Source organism: Bombus fervidus, chromosome 12, assembly GCF_041682495.2.
Source record: "Bombus fervidus isolate BK054 chromosome 12, iyBomFerv1, whole genome shotgun sequence".
Classification (NCBI taxonomy): Eukaryota; Metazoa; Arthropoda; class Insecta; order Hymenoptera; family Apidae; genus Bombus; species Bombus fervidus.
Window position 1 is genome coordinate 4,536,763 of NC_091528.1, and position 23,813 is coordinate 4,560,575.

The 23,813-nt window shown below is 35.8% G+C and overlaps 1 protein-coding gene across 1 annotated transcript in view; it reads right to left on the reverse strand.

Annotated features, from left to right (window-relative positions):
- Positions 1-23,813, reverse strand: part of LOC139992877 (uncharacterized) — a 32,271-nt gene that overhangs the window by 3,439 nt on the left and 5,019 nt on the right. The window lies entirely within an intron of this gene.

Below are 23,813 nucleotides of genomic sequence, written 5' to 3' on the forward strand. Positions count from 1 at the left end.
CTTATTAATATGATTACCAGATTTCTAATTGATATTCTAGAGCTATTAGTTTATAAAATAATATTCTACAGAATTTCCAGCAAATTCATCATCACGATATTCCAAAATTTCCTTTAGACGTAATCAACCTTCAAAATTATCTGCTGGATTTCTGATTATTATCCTAAAGAACTTATTTACATCCTGAAACAACCAATTAAACAATCCTGAATTACACCCAATATCAACAAATATTTTGCATATCCTTGATAAATATTTAAAAAATCTCCTGCTAAACTCGTATCATCAAGAAACATCCAATAACGGATCAATAACAAATTTTCCCCCAAGAATAGAAATCTTTACCACACTGAAAATAATTAAATAACCCAACATTAATGATCCCATTTGGTCAACAACCTCGGAAGTCTTTTAAAACGCCATCTAATACGCCCTTTTAATAAATAGACTTTTAATAGAAGTCGAATAGAAAACGCACAAAGAGGACTGAGTTTTCCGCGAGTCCAGTCACGCAGTCGTCATTGAGCAAACAATTAGACATCGACGAACAGTTACTTCGGACAACTTGAAAAGGTTCGAGCATCGATGATGCACCGCCATTCGAACGGATAGGCCCTTTAACATTTGCATATTTCTTTCTTTTCGGTGGCCGAGTCGCGGACACCGGGAATAAAAGAAGTTCGAAGAAACACGAGGTTTCTGACATTTCCATACAATGGCGGGAAAAATACGGTACGAGTTGCGAGATATCCGGCGATGGGCCATGCCTGATAACGAAGCCAGGACGCGCGAGATGTTGAAAGAATCATGCGTTCATCGTTCGGTCGCCACGCGTTCAACTATCACTGTTATTAGAATCATCAGCGGAGATTTGCTCTCAGCCAGTCGCAGAAAAATACACGATATTTTGAAAACCTTGAATCTTTGCTCTTTTCAACGCTCCGACTCTCTTGGACCGCCTCATGCAATTCAAATGATGCTATTGACCAATTTCTTTATAATAATCTTTTTACGTAGATCATCTGCTATAATAGTAACAAGTTTCTATACTAATATTAAATAGATTCTTAATAATTAAATTAATAAATCGTTCTGTGCAACGTCAAATTGTAAGAACTGTTTGTACGATAGAAGTGTGTATTCTTCTTCGTTCGTTCGAAAGGATGGAAAGAATTTTTTGAGGAATATTTTCAAACTGTAACTTGTATTATTTAAACGTAAACTTGGTAATTATCGATTATTATATTATTGACTAAAAAAGAACCGCGTTGGCTCGGTCGGCTGGCACTTGGGCCCTTGGTTATCGAAACTCAACATTTCCTACATCCTAATAGTCGAATTTTCAGTCAGCACCTCTGAAACTCGGATTTATTCTTAGTTGCATGCGTTTATTTCACCGCGGTCTCTGGGTGTCACGGTGGAACCCATAGTCCACCAAGGAAGGATAGAAAGAGAAATGAGAAAAGCAACGAAAAGATAAAAGGAATAGAAGAAGCAATGAGAAGATGACAACAAAAGTTGTTCCTTTTCTATCTAAAGTGTTTTCATCTTTTGCTGCGTGTATTATTGATTAAGAAATCATTGAAGAATACAACAAGGGTCCCGGACAAGAATCGCTACTACCTCTACCTCTTCCTCTTCCTGCTGATCTTTCTTTGAAAGTATCCTTTTCATGTATTTAAATGTTATGTCTGTTTGGATTTAAAGTGGAAAACCACTTATTTCAGTAAAATGTGGATTCTCTCTGGACGATCTTAAAGCCAATTAAGAAAGTTTCTTTAATATATGTTTTATGTAATATACATTCTATTTATCATATTTAAATATGAAATTTAGCCAACAGAAAACGAGGCGTGTTATCAAACCAAGCGGCTGAGAACGTCGTAAAATATTAGAAAACCAGACGAAACTGCAACTGGGATAATTAATTGCACTCGAATAAATAAAGAATTAGCAATTACAAATTCTTGACACTCGCTTTCACAGCCACGAACTCCGATGATATTCTTTACTTCTCTAATAAAACATCTATCTCTCATCGCCAATAAATGTAGAACAAATGTATCATAAATTACATGTATGTTACATATCATAAATTATTAAAAAGTTCGTAACACACGGTGAAAGAATACAAAGTCCCAGGTTGGTTTCACCGATGGTTTCACCGTATCACAAGGAGCGCGAAGAAAAGTCGGTATCGCTTTTACGCGCGTAAAACGGCACTATGATGGAAGGATAAGACGACGTGTTTTGCCTATGGTTTCTTTGACGATGAGCCGGCAAGGGTTTCTTTCAGTGTCCCGTTCACATAAGAGAATTTGTACGGAAAGCTGAAATTTTTCAGCGGGGACCTAAGCGGATGGGGTTCCGCATGGTCGCTCAGCTTGAACCGTCCACCGGCTGAATACTATCATGACGTCACTCGCTACGGTCACTGCCTGAATTATTCAGTATTTCTTCGTTTCTACTTCTACACACTGACTATACCTCTTTGTATCTAATAGTCGTCGAGACTCAAACAAGATAACGTACATAGTGTCACGTAACTGATAATGCAAATCCTATATTTTAAACTTTTACGATATTTATTCGATGATTCATATTCATATTGGTATATCTCGCCTCCGATACCGTCTCTGATAGTTTTGTTTCCACGTTTCCTCAACATTCCAGTTCACCTTTTAAGGGCACATCTGAAACTGAACGAGTGCAATCAGCTTCCTTGCTGATTTCGTTTTTAATTTTGGCAGATATAAAGATGGCTCTATCAAGGTAGAAACAACCATAGCACATTTTTACCAAGTCATGTTGTTATTTCGAAAATTCTACGTTTATTTTCCCCGATGAGCAAGGGGGATGATTTTTTAAAATTCTGACAGATATAAAGATGAATTTACCAAAGTAGGAAGAATCATAGGAACTTTTTACCAAATCATGTTGTAATTTTAAAAACTCCGTGTTTATTTTCCTCGATAAAATCGATCTTATTAGCAAGGGGGATGATTTTTTTTCATTCTGACAGATATAAAGGATCTATCAGGGTAGAAAGAAATATGGGAAATTTCTATCAAGTCATGTTGTTATTTAAAAAATTCTACGTTCGCTTCGCTCAATAAAATTGTCGATCTTATTAATAGTATTATATACAAGGTGTCACGTAATCGACAATGCAAACAGCAAGAGGTATGATTTCTCAAAATTCTAATTAAGATTGAATTATTCCGTAGAAAAAACTTTAAAAAATTAAAAAGATAGCGCTAAACAATTCTATGTAAACTTCCTTTAATTTTATTATTGTTGTATATAGGTTGTACTGCATATTCGAATATACAAGACGATGAAAAAATCATTCGAAATAATAGAGTTGTCTCGTCCAAGACTGTCCATCCTAAATATATCCATTACTTCAAGCAACAAGCGAAAATATTGCGTAGAAAATTCGTACGATTGTTAGAAGACATAACACGGTGACGATAATTTCTTCGAATGGGAGAATCAACTTTTTGCGACCTAATTCAGTTGAACAGCGAGTAATTACCGACTGGCGTTATTTGAAGAATATTTCTTACAGTATAAATCATAAAAGTTTTTCGTTTCGAACCAGTATTAGTGTGACTAATGGATTTATGCAGAGAGTACGGGTTCCATTCGAACGTGCATGACACAGCACAGAAACGATCAACATAATAAAACGCGGAAATATGATATAAAATAAAATTCTAGGACGCGAATCAAGCCTGAATATTTTATATTTAATACCGTAAGATTTTTATGTGATAGCCTACTTTGCTTTCTCAAGCAGAAACGCGTGTATTCATCGGATATTTAAAGAAACGATTTAAATAAAAAATGACGAAAGAAGTGCTTTAACCGTTTAAAAGAATTTCGAATTTTTTCGTGTCTAGAGGAAATAGCTGTGATATTAAAATATACGGAATGCTACGAAAAGAAAAAGCTGATTATACTTTCTAAGGAGTCGTTCATTCAAAATTCATAATAACAAAAATCAGCACGCATCGAGCGTATCTGGGTAAACTTTTATTCGATACGACTTATGAACGCGTCAAAGGAAACATACACAGGCTTGCGAAAGTAGACGTCTTCTATGAACATATATTATCCGCGTAGTATGAAACATTTTGAAATTTCAATAGCATTGCGAGACTCGATTATCATGATTACTACATCGGTAAAATTTGAAACAGATTTGAAAATGTATATAGAAATTGCAAGCTATTTAGTATAAGTACTTTCTTTTTATTTGCAAAAATATCTCAAGATGCACAGCATGCATATAACACGCAAGGACACTTAAAATATCCAGAATAGCTGAAACAGATTTTCTTCTTAGATTTCGTTCTTTTACAAAACTATATATTTGCATAAATATTCGCAATATTATATTTATTTGCAAAAATATCTCAAGATGCACAGCATGTACATAACACGCAAGGACACTTAAAATATCCAGAATAGCTGAAACAGATTTTCTTCTTAGATTTCGTTCTTTTACAAAACTATATATTTACATAAATATCCGTAATACTTTCGTGTGTCAGTATATTATCATTTGAAGCAGTTGATAACTCCGAAACAAAGTGACTAACTGTACATACATCGGGACAAAGGAATCCCTGTCCTTCGAGTAATTGCAAAATCTGGCTTTACAGACTATTGAGCATCGTCTTAGTCGAAACTATCATCCTTCTAATCAGCCTTGAATGCGTCCGCTCGATTTCACGTTTAACACTAAACCTACCCACACTTTGTGTACACCTATTCCTACTGTGTACGGTCAAAATGACCGCTGTTTAAAGAAGTAGTAATTTTTATGATTTAACTTGGATAATGGTTAATTTATAACTAAATGTATATAAAATGATGAACTTTCATAAAATTTCGTCCAAATTTATTTTTGTTTAATTTCAATTATAAACTTAAATAGAATTACACTTTTATTTATATCGAGATATATCTTATTCAACTTCGCAGCATTTTTTATAAATTATCTTATTATTAAATTTGTCGCATAAATATTTCCCGCGTTTTAAACAAATTTTCGTAATTTTGTAACCTTTACAATTGTTTCGTAGTAATGAATCTGAACTTGTTGATAGTTTTATTGCTTTTTTGTTTTATTACTTTATATAAAAGTAATGTATGCACCAGGTTTATAACAATTTCGTGAATTTTCTGTAAATTGGCCCCATACTGTAGATACCATTGCAAATTTATTGGTTCGTAAACGTTGGCTTCTTTCGCTCTTCTTATCAAATCGTATAAACCTCATAATTTCAGCAAAGTCATACCTGCTCATTGTTTTCGAAAAAAATGCAGGTCTTCAAATTTTATTCCACAAATATGAGATCTAAATTTTTTATATAGCATATAGCATATAGCAGAGCAGTAAATGCATCTAGTTTTGTTACATCTCCCTCTTATTCCCCAATACTCTAAATTTTTCTTCTTCCGTACATTTTATTATATGATCCCTTATACGATGATCAATGATAAAATAAAATGCCGTCTTTACTTGTCCTTTCATAATATGCCGTTTAGCATATCCCTAAAAATATTATGAATTGATGTCCTGCCAAGTGTGGAACTTGCATCTATTTCTCTCCAAACTGTCCCATCGAGTCCAATTTCGATACGTCGGTTCTCTACATCAGTCTCGCCCTTTGCTGTCAACGATAATTTCTTCCCTTTTTGCCCTGGATTTATTTATAATATTCGACTCTGATTCAGTTGTAAATAGTTTTTCGTGTGTTTCCATGCCGTTTTCAGTTGTTGAAGTTTCTTGTTCATTACACACTGAACAGTCTTTCTTCTATATCCGTAATTTTTTTTTTAAACGTCTTGACATTTCTAAGGTAAATATTTATCACAGAATAATACCGTGTACGAAATACAAAATTATTGTCAGACTTGATATGATTTACTTTTACTTTTATAACAACTTTACGCAAAACTTTTTAGAGAATTTTAGAGATAACAAGTTCAGATGTTGACTAATTGACTAACAAACAGATGTATTTTAGTCGAAAGGACAATAGGAAGTAAGAATATGGTGAGTAACGGCGATATTTATACAAAAATATGGCGGTTCTTCACCAACGGTTACTCGAGTGTGGAGTTGGGAAAGCTTTTCCCGTGTTTCATCGCAATAACCCTAAGAAACTTTCGATTTTTAAAATGTTTGTAACAATAGACTGTAAAAAATGCTAAATTTTATGGCGGTTCCTTAGGATTATTATGGGCCTGAGTTGATATGTTTTGATAGCTGATGATCATCTTGATCGAGAGATGAATTATGTTTTATGACAAGATTACAGGTGTAACAGCTGTTATTATTTGTTATCACCGATTTTTTTTTGTCATTTGACCTTGAGATAGCCTTTTCTTTGTACTGATTGCGTTTATTTGAATAACGAAAATATTTTGTCGAGATAGACAAGGCAGAGTACAAATTTTTCTCAGAAAGTAAATACCGAAAAATATATTGTATGTATGTTTTGGGAAAAGTCATAAATTATGGAGCAATATGATAAAGTGTAAATATAGCTAAATTTGTGTAGAAGTTCGAGAGCGGTCAATTTAACCGCCGCGGTAGGTTTAGTGTTAAAAATTTGTCCTTCTGCGATCACCACATACGAAGCGAGTAATACATTAGCCGCGTCGATAACAAAGGACATTTCAGGCTATTCTCACACCTGTCGTTTTCCATTAACCTTCCCAATGACCATGACTTTACTGTGTACTTAACCTCTTAGATACTTAGGTTGAATTTTGTGCGAGGCTGTTTGTCTGTACGGCAGTTTGACGCGAATTACGAGTAAACGGTACAGCACTGTAGCGTGTGACGGATAATGATGTTCTCTAGGCAAGCACATTGGAATGAAGTTTTTGATTATTAAATTATAATTTTTCTTAAAGATATGATGCATATACTTGAACTTAAATAATTTACTTTGATAATTGATAGTACAATTGAGTGTGAATTATTTTAAAGCACAGTACGACACATAGACCTACGTCATAATTTTCACACTCATAGCGCGATAGTGTTTTTCAAATTGCTCTTCGTTTTCTATTTTCAAGCGATATTTTCAGCTTGAAGATTCTAACACATTATAAGGATACAGGATAAGACAAGGATAAGGACACAGCGCGATCGCGCTACTTGGGTCTCAAACGGTTAACGATACACAATAACATAACGATATAACGATTTACCAGCGGAGAAATATCTATTCCCTGGAATCACGTGTGCCACGATCGGATGATATTTAACGCGATTAGGATAATCGATATGTAGTTGAAATTTGTAATTACGAAACAAATATAAATATTTTACGTGTTGGAATTAACATAAAAGGAAAGGAACGTTACAGCAAATTTTTCCCTTGCTGTTGCATATTTATGTTGAATATTTAGTGATATTTTTTGTCTTCGATCGTACAATTCCTTTTACGCGATAATTCCTTTTATGATCCACCATCCATGAAATAAGAAGCATCGTGAAACGAAACACAGAAAAGAAACGTTTGTTCTTCTGCAAGAAGACTATACCTACACTTATATTAGTCGAAATTTCCAAATTTCCCTTTCTGTCAAATATCAGATACAGTGCTGTGAATAATCGTAGAGTCAAATGCGTTTTCTGCATTATCTCTTCGACATTTTTAAGAGATCATCGACCATGCCTGGATATGTTAAGCGAAATTGTGTTTGTAAAGGATAAATTGTACGATAGAATATCAGGAGATTTTGCATAATGAATTATTTCCTTTCACGACTGAAATAAAAGACAGAAAGACAAATTTTCAACGAGACGACGCTCCTCTTTGTACAGTCGCCACTACAGAAACGTGGTTCCAAGATTTCGGAATAAAATTATTAGCATGGCCAGCATTGAGTGCTCGTTTGAACTGATCGAGAACCTGTGGCGAGTTTTAACAAGAAAAGTTTACGATCAGAAGACTACTTTTAAAGATTGTATTCCTGTGCATTACAGTAGCGATCAAAATATAGCCAGGTAATAAATTGAATGAAGAGCATTTAACGAGGACTGAATTATTCTCGCTTAGGGTTACACGTAAGATCTTATTCGAGGATTGCTGGCAATAAAATACGTCAAATAAAAAATGCTACATTCATTTAGAACTAACTAACTAACTAACTAACTAACGGTGTTTCATTTACGAGTCAAACATGGATGAATATTAATTACAAATTAGAAAAGATAATGGTAAGAATAAATTAAAAAAGATGAAATACGCGATGAAGAAGTGTGATAATTTTTAACTATAATAATTTTAACGATTGGTTATAATTATATGAATTTTTAACTATACATATGTCCACGTTTCTGCCATTATCATAAACGTACAATCTTTAACGTCGCGCGATTAATTCTCTTTATCGAATCACCGCGTTATACGCAAATTAATATAATAATTATATATAGTATATATAATAAAAATTAATATAGTAAAAGTAGACTACGGATTTCTATGCGTTTATAGGAACTTTGAAAGTGCAACATTGCACAAAATGTGCATCATACGAAAATATATATAAGACATCCAAAGCATGTGTATGCCGTGCTTTCTATTGTACTTAGCGGGCAAAACAGTGTTCTACCGAGGTTCTACATTTTTAATTACATTCTCGAAAATGTGATTCTGCGTAGAAATCCGTAATCTAAATAGATATCTAATTAAGTATCGTTTAATAGTGTATAGGCTGTTTTATTCTTATCCTATCAAACGGTGTGAGTATATTCTATGATTGAAAATAAGAAAGAAATGTTACAGAAACAGTAATTCAAATGCTTAAAAATCATCATTTACGCTGGTCGATCGTATTAATAAAAATGATTCGTCGATAAACCTAGAATGAAGCATCAATTGTCCTATGTTTGTACATCTTTCTCTTATTTTCAATCACAGAATATACCGCCACCGTTTGGCGGGATGAAAATGAAACACCCTGTATACCTGATTATTTCTCGCATTTAACCAAAAATCAAACTTTCTTGTCGCAACCTATCGAAAGCCCGAAATATTCGATGTTTCTCAAAGCTCGCCACCGTAAAGTTCACGCTGACCAAGAGACTGTAACTAGGAATCAAACACAATGAAACACTCTGTATACCCCTGATTATTTGTCGCATTTAACCAAAAATCAAACTTTCCTGTCGAAACCTATCGAAAGCCTGAAATATTCGATGTTTCTCAAAGCTCGCCACCGTAAAGTTCACGCTGACCAAGAGACTGTAACTAGGAATCAAACACAATGAAACACTCTGTATACCCCTGATTATTTGTCGCATTTAACCAAAAATCAAACTTTCCTGTCGAAACCTATCGAAAGCCCGAAATATTCGATGTTTCTCAAAGCTCGCCACCGTAAAGTTCACGCTGACCAAGAGACTGTAAGTAAGAATCAAACTCGATGCAACAGGCGCAAACGCGCGATTAGGGGGATCAGAAACGCGATACGATCTAGAAAATATGTGACAGAACGAGTCCAGAGATGCGAGAATAAAAGAGCGAGAAGGGGGAAAGACAAATGCATTAAGGGGTGTGATCTCGAAAATGGCGGTGGTCTCCGTCGGCCGAATTTATTTTTGGTGCATTCCAGTCAAACGAACCGGCAGAAAGAGAAGAAGAGAAATAGAGAGAGAGAAAGAGAGAGGACGAGTACCTCGCGCCAACACGCAGACGATGTTTCGCTAGGAAGATCCGCTCTGTTCCTCTTGTTGGAATACTCGAATTATTTTTTTCTCCTCTCTCTTTTTCTCGTCCCTCGCCATGCTCTCTTTCCATTTCCGCTGCAGCGGTTACCGCTGCATACTCCAACGCCGCGAACCCATCGCTCGAACGTTCCTTTTTTCCGTCGACGTGGCTGCAACGGAACGACGACCAGCCGTGTGTCCGTTTTCTTGGCTTTTATCGTCGCTTAATTATTAAAACAAATAACACCGGTTGGTAACGTTCGTTCCTTCCGACGCGAAGATTTTTCACGATAAAACAACGCAACCACCGATGGAAACAACAGGTACGACGATTAATGTTACCGTTATGCGGAAAAATTTGTATTTCAATGAGAACGACGGTTAATTAGCTGGCAACCTTACATCGTGGATATGTGTTAGCGTGTTTGTAGGAAGTTCGAGAGTCTTCACGGGGGAGTCAACATCGACTTCTTGGTAAATCGAAGGGAGTTTCGGTTCGACAGCGTTATATCAATATCTGTTCTCGGTGATTTTGTAATTTTTGAGGACGTTCAGCTGCGTATTACAATCTTCCAGGATTTTCAAGTCGATTCTATGATTGTTCATTTTATGACATTTACGTTTCCTTCGTATACGACATCAAATTTTTACGTTTACGACACCGTACCCACAGCAGGATTGAAAAGGAAAAAGAAAAATTTCTTACGGAAGGTTGTAACATAAATTCATACAGTCTTCGTACATACCTATATCTATATCGTAATAAATAGTTTTATGTAACATATGATGTAATAAATTACAAATATTTTGCCTTGGATATTTGCCTGTTGGAACGAACCCTGTATTTTCGATGAAGGAACAAACTACGATGTTCGAATTGAAACGTGTAATTGTAACATTAGTTGTAACTAAAATCGTATGCAAGTAAAATTGTAACAAAGTTGTAAATGAAAATGTAGCAAAAATTGTAACGTAAATTCGTCATGTCTTTTTATGTATCCATAGGTATATCGCAACAAATAGTTTTCTATTATATATGACGTAATAAATTACATGCATTTTATCTTGGATTATCCCCTTGAAATAATCTTTGGATCTCCTATGGAAGAACAAAGTACGATGTTGGAATTAAACCGTCGAATTCTACGTAAATTGCAAATCAAGTCGTAAGAAAATCATAAGGCAAATTCGTCCTGTTTTTAATGCATATCTATAACTATATCGTAACAAGTGGTTTCGTATAATATATGACGTAATAAGCTACAAGTATTTTATCTTGGATATCCTGTTGGAATAATTCTTGGATTTCCGATGAAAGAAGAAAGTATGATGTTCGAATTAAAGCGTGTAATTACGGGTTTTGCATACGGAACGAGCTCGTATTCATCGAGCATCAAATCGTCGAATTTGCACATCGGTATGATACTCGCGTAAAATGTAATTTCCGCGGACAATAAGATGTAGCGACAACGCGGACGTTGAATACAAATTAAGAGGACGATGAATCAGAAAATCGCTGTTTTCCTCTGGCCACGATCGATGAATTCTACACCTTGACACTTCCCATTGAAATTTTCTTTTCTTTAAAGAGCGAAACGAGAGTGAAACAAGACGAAAATAGTTGTCTCAGCATATTCATTATGGTTGTAGACTTGGAAAATCGGAAGTTAAAAAATTAGAAAATTTGCGAAATTGGGAATGTAGAATTTTGGAATTTTGAAAATTTGGAAGTTTGACGTTTCAAAGGATTTGAATTTTAAAGATCCGAACGATCGGGAAATTTATAAATTCGCGAGTTTAATAATCGAAACATTTTTTAAATCGCTTAATCGTTTATTAGTTGCAAAAGTTTACAAACTTGCGAGCTCCAAAATTTGTATTCTAAATTATTCTAAAATATTTAGAAATTATGGGACCTTGAAATTTGTAAGTTAAATAACTGAAAATTTTAAAAATTTGGAAGCTCCCGGGTTTGAAGACTTAGAAATGTCAAGTCTCTTCGAGACAAGAAAATTCACAATTTGAAAGCTCTTAAATTTGGCAGTTTAAATGTTTGAAAATTTAGGAATATGCGAGTTTGCGAATTCGAATATCTTGAAGATCTGAGATCTAAGACTAAAATGTTCCACAATTTCTAAGATTAAAACATTCAATGTGAGGAGTCACAAATTCCACTGCCGGGTGAAAGTTATCGTAGAAATATGATAAGAGAGTACAAATGTATATCAAATGGAAAGATAAAACCGTGAAAACGAGAGAAAAAAATGGACGGAAGTAATAGTGCGAAAATCGAGCAACAGAGAATTATTTAAAAGTATACTGGCTAAGAAGATCGCGGAATGTAAACCGTGAGAATGATTTTCAGTGACACTGTCGTATCTTATCTGGCTGGCGTGTAAATAGAATCCCGTCACTTGCGGGTAATTAAGGTGCAATTTATTCGTTACTCGCTGATTAGTTAATTAGCGGTGAAGAAATCGATCGGAACAGCTTCTGAATTGTTAAAAGAAAGCGGATAGGAACTGTTTCGAAAAAGTGAATAAAGCATGGATGAATATATTCGCAACAAATGTACACGATTTTTTAGCAATAATTTCAGGTAAATTGGAGGCATACACAGGTGAAAAGTATTCGATTAATTAACAAGTTGCCTCAGGCATGAGTTTTATGCAATCAAAATTGATTAGATTAAAAATTTCAGGCGAGTTCAGCGGAGTGTAGCAACGCGATCTATTTACTGGGTATATGCAAGGATTAAAAAAATTGAAAACTTGAAGAGCCGAAAAGTTGCATATTTGAAGATTTGGATATTCGAACCTTTCGATATTAGCAGATTTGTAAGTTTAAAATGTTGGAAATTCGGAAGCTTTGATATTAAAAAATCTGGAAGTTTCAAGTACAACTTTCGACCTACAAACATTTGAATATTTGAAAATTCCAAATATTCAAGAATTCTTTGATTCGAGAAAGAAATTCGAACAAACTTGAAGCTTCATAGATTTCAAATTTGGCTAACGAAAAGACGCGAGACTTTCCTTACTTCGGCCACAAAATATCCGCAATATCTGTTAAAACTTGTTGAAAGTTTAATTCTCAAACCGAGTAGATTAAAGACGAATAGCAGAGGATCTCCGGTGACTTTGAATGAACCTGTTCCCTTGAATGGCGCGTTCCGTCTTTGGAACGCGATCAGACGACTCGACTCTGCCGTCTCGCACTTTTCGCTCCATAGAAATTCGATACGGATACCCTTTTTTCCTGGCGGACGCTGAAAACGCGGCTTTACAGGCTACCAAACGTTTTCTTCTATCGCGAACGGAAGGATCGTGAAACGTGGAATTGGCCGCGGAACGAGAGAACGAGGAATTCAGTGGTGCGGAAAATACGTTCGTCTGCCAAGGAAATTGCAGTCGGCGAACTTTCCTCCACCATGCATCGACCACCGCTTCTAACGTAAAAAAAGAAAACCTTCTTTCAGCTGAGTCTTACACGTACTATGCACGATTTCCATCGATGCATTCTTCGCGATAAAATCCTCAACGATCGTATCAGTTTTGTCTTTCCATGGCAGTGAAACGTCCTTTCGAACATGATCCATGAATCCTCGAAAAGAAACACTCGAATGGTTCAACATTACAACTTGTCGAACCTCCACGAGTTAGCGAGTTGTTGGTAAGCGAAAAATTGAACAAAGTTTATAGAGAGAAGTAGCCAGATAGCGTGTAGTATAGTGTACTTAACACTAGAACTACCGATAGTTAACACGAAGCTATTTCTACCAAAACCAGCCAAAATGGCTAGTCTTTAAAAAATATGTAATAGTAGAATATTTTTATATTTATTGATTTATTACTTTCTTACGGAAGGAATTTCATGTTATATAGTACATTTTTAGTATTATTAATCCATCTGGGACCATGATCTTTAAACGAGGGTTGACACATTTATAAAATTGTCGAACCAGTCATTTTGATTGGTGTGGTATTTCTAATGTTAGCATCTAGCGATCCAGCGATCGATCTGGAATTTTCCTGATAACTGATATCATCATATTGAATGATACGCAGTAAAAATTTTACAAACGTATGGGAAGATGTAGAAAACGAGAAAACTGGTTAATTGGGGTTCGATGAACAGATTGCAGCACCCTTTTACACTTTGACAAGTACCAGTCATTTTGATTGGTACTGGTATAAGTAGTCTTGATGCAAAATTATTTTCAGTTTGAATAAATAAAAAAATTCTTTTAATTATCGTTACGAAAGTCATTACATCATTGCGGGGAAAAAATATAACATGAAGTAGGAATTTTAAAATAAAATTGTATAATAATAATAAATAAATAAAAAGTTCTAGTGTTAATATGAAATAATATTTTGAAACTCATTCACTTTAGTATTGTACATGTTGTGTTTGATTAATCGAGCTTTGGCTGCTGTTTGTTTTTTGTTATAAATAATAAATATGCTATTTATATAGTAAGTCCAATTCTAAAGAGGATTGAGAAGGATTAATCATTGGAATTATAAATAGTTCCAAACTTTTGCTTTTTCATTGTCGAATTTTTAAAGCTGCTTCTCTCAAAAACGCTAAAAATGAACGTACGATATTAGAACAGTAAGCCACTGATTTATTAAAACCAAACAGAATCGAAAGAAACAAAATGTCAAATCCAATTCTAAATCGGATTGAAGAGATTAAATCGCTGAAACTATAAATAGCTGGGAACTTTTACTTTTTCACCACCGTATTATTAAAGTTGCTCTTTTTTCCTTTTTTCCTCAAAAACGCTAAAAGCGAACGTACAATATTAGAACAATAAGCCATTGATTTATTAAAATTAGAAAGAATCCAAACAAACAAAATGTCAAATCCAGTTCTAAGTCGGATTGAAAAGATTAGATCGTTGAAACTATAAATAACTCCAAACATTTACCTTTTCACCACCGAATTTTTCAAGCTGTTCTTCTCGAAAACGCTCAAAAATGGACAATATCGATGCAGTAGTTAAGCCACCGATTAATTAGAATCAAGTAGAACGGAAGCAATGTGTGGAATTCAATTCCAAATAGAACACTGAAAAGGATAAATCGTAAATAAGCTATAAACAGTTGCAAACTTTTGCTTCCACAACACTGAGAACTCTTACAGCTGCTTTTTGTCAAAAACGCCAAAAGATGGACAATATCGATGCAGTACCTAAATCACTGATTTATCATACTAATTTTATGATTCTATACTACAAACAGTTGCAAATTTTTGCTTCGAGAACACTAAACTTTTCAAGCTGGTTCTCCTCGAAAAACTTCTCTAAATAAGATTTTGAAAAGGGCAAATCATTAAAACTATACCACAGCACCAAAGTTTTCCACGCTGGTGTACTCATTTGCGTAATTTACTCGAGATTCTCGAGCGTTCCGTTGACTATCGAACGTTCTCTCTGTGTTTGTTGACAGCAAGGGTCTGCCTTGTGCCCGATTCCACGCGATATTCTTGCCAGTCGAACGCGTACTTTACGATCTGATATTTAATATTAATATCATTGGACCGTGGAGGTTCTTGCAGTGTGATATTACATACAGTTGTGCTCGTATATCTGCATGACTTCGAGTATGTGCTAACTGCTAAGCGATCTCATCCTCGTGAGATCGGAAAACATCGAACGACTTCGAACTTTACAGTTATGCCGTATCATTCAACACCCGTTCGCACGTTCTACAATTTCCTCGATGACTTTACCGATTCCGTTTATGCCCTCGTGCAACGTTTCCTGTTATCACGGCCCATTAACTATTCCGCATCGGGGAAAAAGTGCCCGAGCCAGGCTCCTTATTCCAGATCCAAGTTTTTCTGCAAATTTTCGTTAACAATTCGATAATACAGCGACTTGGGGAACAATGTGCCGAAGAATCACATCCGTAGAATTCGTACAACGTTACGTTCGAAACTAAGTTAATATCTGTTTTTGCAAACGCGATTATACGATCTTGTTGTTAGCGTACCAATTTCCGACACACTGGCCGTCGATTACGAGAATTTGGGAAAACTATGGAATATAAATTTGAGAAATGAAAGCAAACTGAAAACGATTTTCGTGTAGAAATTTGTCAGGTCGACAATAGAATACGAGCATTTCGTATATTCGTATTTGAATTCGAAGATTTACTTGCTTCCTAAATTAAATCATTTTTCTCGTCCCATGTCGAATATATTAGAAACATTACTATGTATGAGATCGATCGTACCTGTTTTCGGAGGATCAATATCCTAGAAAGAAAATTCAGGTCAACGTTCGAACGTTTACGTACAATCGTCACTTGTAATCTGAGAAAATTGCTGTCGATATTCATTCCCAAGCCCGATGTGTTTTTACGTAAAATTCCCTTTAAAGAACAAATAACATGGAAATCACGTTGTTCCCCGTGTACTCTTTTCAATTGCTCCAGAAATGACGTTAGATTCCTTCTAAATTCGGTGATGTACCGTCTAAACTTAGACATCAACGACTCCACGAAGTTCGAATTAGAATGGTCGGCAACGAATCTAAGCTGCACTCGAAGTGCTCCAACATCAAAGAAGACTTTTTTTCAGAAATCTTTCAAACACCGAATGGATCATCTTATTGGCCGATTTCGGTTGATAGATTTGGCCAGGGACGAATCAACAAACTGACAAAGAAGATAGAGAGAAACACGGCTGTGGAATCTAATTCTGTCCCTAGCTGCTCGGCCTTGAGCATCTTCCTCTCCATCCCTAACATTCCACGTTCCTTTGCTTCGAAAGCCTTAAACGCGCCACTCCTCTCCACTTTTATACTTCCTTCACCCAGAGCTAGAATCGCTATTTTCTGTCTTTCAATTTCATTCCGTCATTCTGCACAGCCCGATTAACCAGTTTCTTTCCATTTCGACGAATATCCCGTCGAACAAAATTCCGCAAGTGCAACAACTTTTCTATCGACTCAAGTGCAACAGCGTTTTTTCTCTTTTATCTCTTTTCTTGCTTTTCTCTTCTCGTTTGCTTTCTCTCTCTCTCTCTCTTTCTTGTTCCTTCGCGATTTAACAGGCAATTTGGTGTCACGCTGATTTCGCATGGCATTCTGCTCGCAGCACGTGGGTCGCCTCGCGATGACCCACGCGCGTTAAACCGTTCAGAAGAAGATTAGAACGCAACACGTTTCCAACAGTTTCTTCTTCCGTCTCTTCTAAACAGCTTGCGTAATTCTTAGATTAATTTTGGGTCGCCAGGGATCGAGACACGACAGCTGTTGTCTCAAAGAATAGAGGAACGACCGGATCGATAGTTCAGACACTTGGATTTACCCTCCGTAAACAAACTGGGTCATCGATGATCCGACTGAACGAAAACTCATCCTTGAATTTCTTTCTCGGCATTTTTTATTTTTATAGAAAACGTCAAACGTTCCTTGTTGTCTCTCTTGTCGCGTTTGCTCCGGTCGATTATAATGTTTACTTGAACTCTTTCTCTGTAATTCGAACCTTTTTCGAAACCAGAAAGCGGGAAAAATAAAAATAAAAGCTAGTACTGTTATAAAGCAATTGTTAAATTTATTGTATGCTTATTATTTGTTAATGTGCCCTCTCTGCATTTCTTTTATTTCTAACGTAATTGAAAATTTAAGTAGATAGAAATATGTATATGAAAGATTTGTGCTGGTCTTGAAGTGCAAACGTAATTTCTCTTACTTCAATAACCACTTATCGTTTATTAATTTTTCAAATTAACACGTTTAATAACTTTTTAAACTGATGTGCTCGATAACAGAAAAACCAAGTAATTCGAAAGAAAATAGAGAATAGTGTATTTAAATTGCGTGCATATGTCACAATGAAAATTTTGTTGGACAGTACTCTGCTTGGAATTTAAAGAAACTGAATATAATATACACTTAAATATGTGTATCTGCGTAAAATGTATATGCGGCTTGATGCAAGAAGTACCAATGTCAGCATTTATAAAGTTGAGATTTTAAAACTTGAGGATACGTTAAAGAATTCACGTTCAAATAATCTCTCATACAAAAGTTTCTGCTGTTTGGAAATTTTTTTCTAATACAAAAGGAGAGAATTTTCTAGCACAGAGGGATTCTCGTGTAAACACAAAAGCAAGTAATTTTTGTAAATTTTTTTAGACTAGATATTAATTACATTGTATCTAAACCTTTTTGGGATGTAAATGTAGCCTTGAAGTGCAAATGTAATTTTTTTACTTCAATTCTCATTGTTGTTTATTAGCTTTTTAAACTGCCACTTTCAATGCTTCTCGGACTGTCGTGCACGAAAAACTAGTTGATTCATCAATTTTGAACAAGGTTTACTCACTTTTTACAAATTTCTCCAGGGAATGGACCTGAAATTTTTATTCCATTGTCTCTTTATAATATCTTTTGAAACGATACAAACTCAATTTATCCGGCGAAGGAAGTACATTTTTCTTCTAAACGCTAAAACTCTCCAAATTTTAATGTTTTTCTTTCAAACATAGATTCAACTTCAGCGTAAAGTATTTAACTTTAAGAAAATTCCTTTACTTTTGTATTGTGACGACCGTGACAAATACTATTACCGCGAGCATCAACAATGGTTACATTGCCAAATTTAATCACCAGACTCGTATAATATACGACGAACAATAAGAAGAACTGAAATAAACAAAATTACCTTAATTATTTAATTTAATTAATTAATTGATTAACAAACGCGTCTAGTTCCATATAACCAATATTTAGTCTACAAAATATTCATAGAAATTACCTGCTTTTTATTGCTATATTACACAAGAATCTCTGCTAAGAGATTGATTTACGAAACAGCTTTAAAAAATACGAAAATACGAGGAACTGTGGGCCATTCTAAGCTTTCTGAACTATAACAACAATAAAAGTAATAATATTAGTAATAACAACAACAACAATAGCAGCAATAATAACAACTAAACCGAAAGCCAAGCTTTCTAAACTACAACAACAATAAAAATAATGATATTAGTAATAACAACAAGAATAATAACAACTACTTTGTAGTTGTTATTCGACTATGATCATGAACAGTGTTTGAATGTAATCTACTGACGACTATGAAGCGAATAACGATAGAACGTTGAATATAGGTTGGAGCGTTAAATTTCAAAAATCTCGCTGCAAATTTTCCTAACATAATATGACAGAAAGAGCCACCGTGTATAAAGAACGTGAAAGGAGTACGCGTGGGCCGTGTTGGAAGCCGGGGTATCATAATGGCGCGATGGCGAAAGGTATATAGACGGGCGAAGAATTAGAATCACGGGCGGCGCGAAATTCCAGTCACCTTTTTACAGCCGACAGATGGAAATGGAGAGAGAAAGAGAGAGAGAAATTGCGGGAGGAAGAGGGACAGAAGCTAAGCAGATCGGCAGCCAAGCTTCGACGAAGAGCGTGAGAAAACGACCTCCACGAGTTCACCTCGCTCCACAGCCGTATAAGTAGTCTGAAAAAGCCAGCCAAGCTCAACAACTTCGTTCAACCCTTTCGTTAACACGGCTGAATATACTCACCAGCAACGTTAAACTCATATTTCTACAAATATCTCTACAAACGCGCGCACTTTTTTTTATCATTTTTAACGAAGCTCGGCTTTTTCATATCATTTTTAACCAGCTTCGAGCGATACGAAATTGGGAATAAAATCTTACGAAAGAAATTGCAGGTTTGTTTGGGAAATGTGTTCTTTAAAGCGCACAGCATTTCTGAGCGATAATTTGCCGGTTATCATTCTACCATAAGCTTTATTCCAGTAGGATAAAGTCGAGGAATTATTAGAAACGAGGAAGATAATTTACGATTCGAACAATGAAGATGATAATAAGCGAAACACCTGCGAAACTAGAATTACGAAATGATAAGGACGCTTCTTTTGAGAACACCAACCAGTTTGAACACGGTCTAACCCTACACCGTGTCGAGAGGCGATTATCACCGCTCTCCTTAATTAAAGTAACACATTTGACATTTTTTTTCATTTTTCGAGATACGTATCCTATGTTGAAACGTTCGAAGTGCTCCGCGCGTTTCACATTTTAAGTAATGTTATATTATACAAGCCGTTACGAAATAATGACTGTTGCGAAACAATGTTTTAAATTGAGTGAAGAAAAACAAAGATGGCACAGATGATAAGACTTCAATTTTCTTCGTTTTTGAAATGATAGTTAGGAGTTTTACGTTTTCGTTTTAATTGCGGAACACGGCCACCCAACCGTTCAGTGTTCGCCGATAATTCATCGTTCCTAATGCTCGTCTCTGACTTTTCTTATTTCTCCGCGAATATTAATGCTCCTTCAGCTTCCTGAAATACAGGAAAATGAAAAATTAACGCACGGGAGGGTGTTTCGAAATTCCGAAAGTGCGATTCTAAAAGATGATTTCCGCGTTGTGAAGTGGTCGCGTTTCAGGTTTCCTTGTATGATACGGTTCTCCTTATCCGCCACAGCATTGCAGGCTGAGTGATTAGAGAACAATTTGCTGACTACAATTGTCAGCCGAACAATTCTATTCAACGCGATCCATCGAGAACGCAGAGGCGGTTTCAGGAGCTTGAACCCGAATGCTCGTACTGGGAGAACAACTTCGTCTCGCAGCGAATCGAACAAATCAAAGTCTACGCTTGCGTTAAATTATTTAGTAAAATACATCGTCCTTTAGTAACGATTTATAAGTGTCAAAGATTTGAAAAATGGAGAGTAAGAAACTAATTTGCTAACCAGATCTCTTAATAGGAATTTCTGTAATCACTGAAGCAGTTAATTAAACATCAACTTTGGTTCGATTGATCTGAATCCATGCAAATGTAAATATAATATATTTTTAATAGCAATGAAAAGCAATAGGTTAAAAATAGAAGATGTTTAAATAGAGCAGTTAATGTAACTTGAAGACATTATTACACGACGTTATTCTAATTTCAGGACATTATCGTAATTTCATATTCGAACATTGTAAACTGATTAGAAGCGTAATGCTCGTTTTTTAAAAGCTTCACTCTGTTTTCGCATGGAGGAAGTTGCCCGATCTACGTATAATAATACGATGTCTAATAATCGTTTCGAGTAAAATACGAGCAACAAGATCGTAACTGGATCGACAAGATTATATAGAATTATACATAAAACATAAAAGCCTTTTTTCACTTGGCCTATCCTACACCAAGCAAATAAACGATAGATCGAAAGAGAAACAAGATGTTCGCCAATTATTTCAAAGACAGTTTTGCTAATTTTGATACTGTTTCCATTACCTTACGATATTGGCTGTTCTAGACTTTCATCATATCCCTTTCACTTTGGTTACTCTGTTAGCAGGTAGAATATACGTCTTATCTTCTAAAAAATATGCCGAATACCAGGCGTACGAGGCGGCATGCTCGGAAGTAAATTCTAATTACTGGAGCATAGTAATTAAATCTGCGCTAAAGAGATTGATCATAGATTAGAGCCACCTCCTGTTAGGAATTCTAATCGCTTCCTTCGCATCCTCAGAGCACCGTACACGTTTGTAAAGATGAAATAAAAATGAAAAATAAGAAATAAAAATACGAAACATGAAACAGCTAATTAACAGGCCCGAGGAAACTAACGTTAAGACTATCAAACTCCTCCAATATGTGTACCTAAACATGTATATCAAAACAGATACATTTTTATCAAAAATTCCTGCACGTTTCTAACCGATCGCAAAAACAACGAAATACGAAATTTAATGTTTCAACAGGTTTAACACGGTTCTAACATAGAAGACGGCATGTTTACATTTCCACGATCAATCGTAGTACCCGAAACACCTTGTAACCGTCGCGCTCAAGCATAAATACTTAAGTAAACGTAAATACTAAGTAATAAGCGAAATAGCCTAAACCCTCCATAAAGCTATTTCCGAAATTTCCGGACCGTCGACAACTTTTACTTAATTATGACGGTCCTCCGATAATTATCTTTGAAATTACCAGTGAACCCTGGAAGAGGCGATTATTCGAACCCTGTCCTTAAACTTTTGCATGAAGCTGTACCATTTGAACGAAGAATCGTCTATTGGCAAACGCTTGGACACGACCTAATCCCCACCTAATCCATAGAAAGGACCAAAGAACAACAGTCGAAGCCTCTGCAATTCATCGACTCGTGCAAATGGTTCGTGAACGAGGCTCTACGTTATTTCAGACCAGTTTTATTCGGGTACAGCTATCTCAACGTGACAGTGACAGGGCAATAAATGTGTACAGGTATAAGACAGTTGGAATATTCAAACGTTTCGAGTACTGCAATAAAGATAAGCTGAGGATTATCAAAACTGAGATTCTGGATACCTGGAAATTGAATGGATTTTTCAATTTGGACGAAATATATTACTCATCGGTGTGCCTGATAGCTGAATAACAAAATTCCTAATAACTGCTGATACTAACAACAAGTATACTAAGAAATCATTCTAATTGATTCATTTCCAATTAAATTTACATAATAAACTTAATTGTTTTAACTCCATTTGAACGTCAAAACTAGGAAGTTAAAAGCTACCTCTCTACTACCTTCTACTAGAACCAAAACAAACTGTGACAAACCACGTACTATTCAAATTTCGACAAACCGAAAACGTTCGAACTTTCTATCCTTCCGATCATCCACGATACTCTAAAGCCACTCGTTCGACAAATATGTAGCCATCGAAATATCTCTACTGCTGTCTGCTCAATCCGAAACAAACTTCGTGAAACCATGCGTTATTCAATCCACAAATTTCCACTTCCTTAGCCTTCCCGTGCATCCATAGTACCCGAATCTCGAACAACTCGAGAGCAATAAATCCAAGCTTTTCTGCCTAGAAGCGTAACAAAATGCAGTAACAGAGAACGAACGGCAAAGATTGTAAATTGTAGGCAAAAAGAGAGAAAAATCAGTGGCAAATAGATGTCGCTTGGAATCATCAGCCGGCAACGACCGGAAGAGTTTGATTAATGGTTTGTTCATTAACGAGCGGCGCAGATAGAAGAGGTAGCGGGAAAGGCTACCTAGTTGTCCACGGCTCTGGAATAATGATCATCCTGGAAGGACGGCGAGTCGGGACAAATTATCGTGTACGCGACAACGATACCTAACTCGTGCCCTGTGCACGGCTACTTCATTAGAAAATGCGTGCATACGGACTATCCATTATAGAACGATACTACTCCCCGTTCCTTTCTCGTCGACCAACTCTATCAGCCAAGCAACAGAGCCACGCTTTCGCTTCGTCTACAATCCACAGTGTTCCTGCTGAGAAAATTCCCGTAATCCGCTTGGCTCCAGCTTTACCTTCCTATCTTACGTTACGTACCAGTGCTCCAATATTAAACTGATACGCAAGAAATCTTGTTTTTCCAAAGGTCCAGCTTCCCAGCTGCGTGTAATCTTGGAAATTTTCGTTCCCTCTTATATCATTATACCTAGCAGCATATCGTATTCATACGGATTTTTTAATAGCGACACCGTTGGATGCAGAATGAAATTCAAGTTTTTGAAGTATCGTTCGGTGCTTTCGAGGCAAACATATCATTTTACATTCCATAAGTTCAGCTGTTTATGCGCAGAACTAACTCCCTTTTTACAGACCTAGACTTTTAGCCTCGGATAGGTAAATTATACAACAGATTTGTTGAAGCAAATTATTACGTATTTATACGGATCTTCTTAATAGTATAGGGTGCAAAATGAAGTGAACATTTTTGAGATGTTACCAGATATTTTCCAAGGGAACGTATTTCTCCGCCTTTAGTAAGTTGAATCGCTTATGCACGAAATTAATTCTTCTACAGTCCTAGGCTTTTAGTCTCTGATAGATTATACAACAGAGATAGATAGTTGTACGATAGAGTCGTTGAATCAAATGTTTGGCTCATTTTCCAATGAAATAAAACGTTTCTCGGTGTTATATCGTGACGTGCAAAATCTCACCGATTTTTTGAACATTTATTCAAGTTCTTTGACGGTGGCGAATGCAAAATGACAAACGCGAAGAACATACGTCAAGGAAATATCTGTGCCG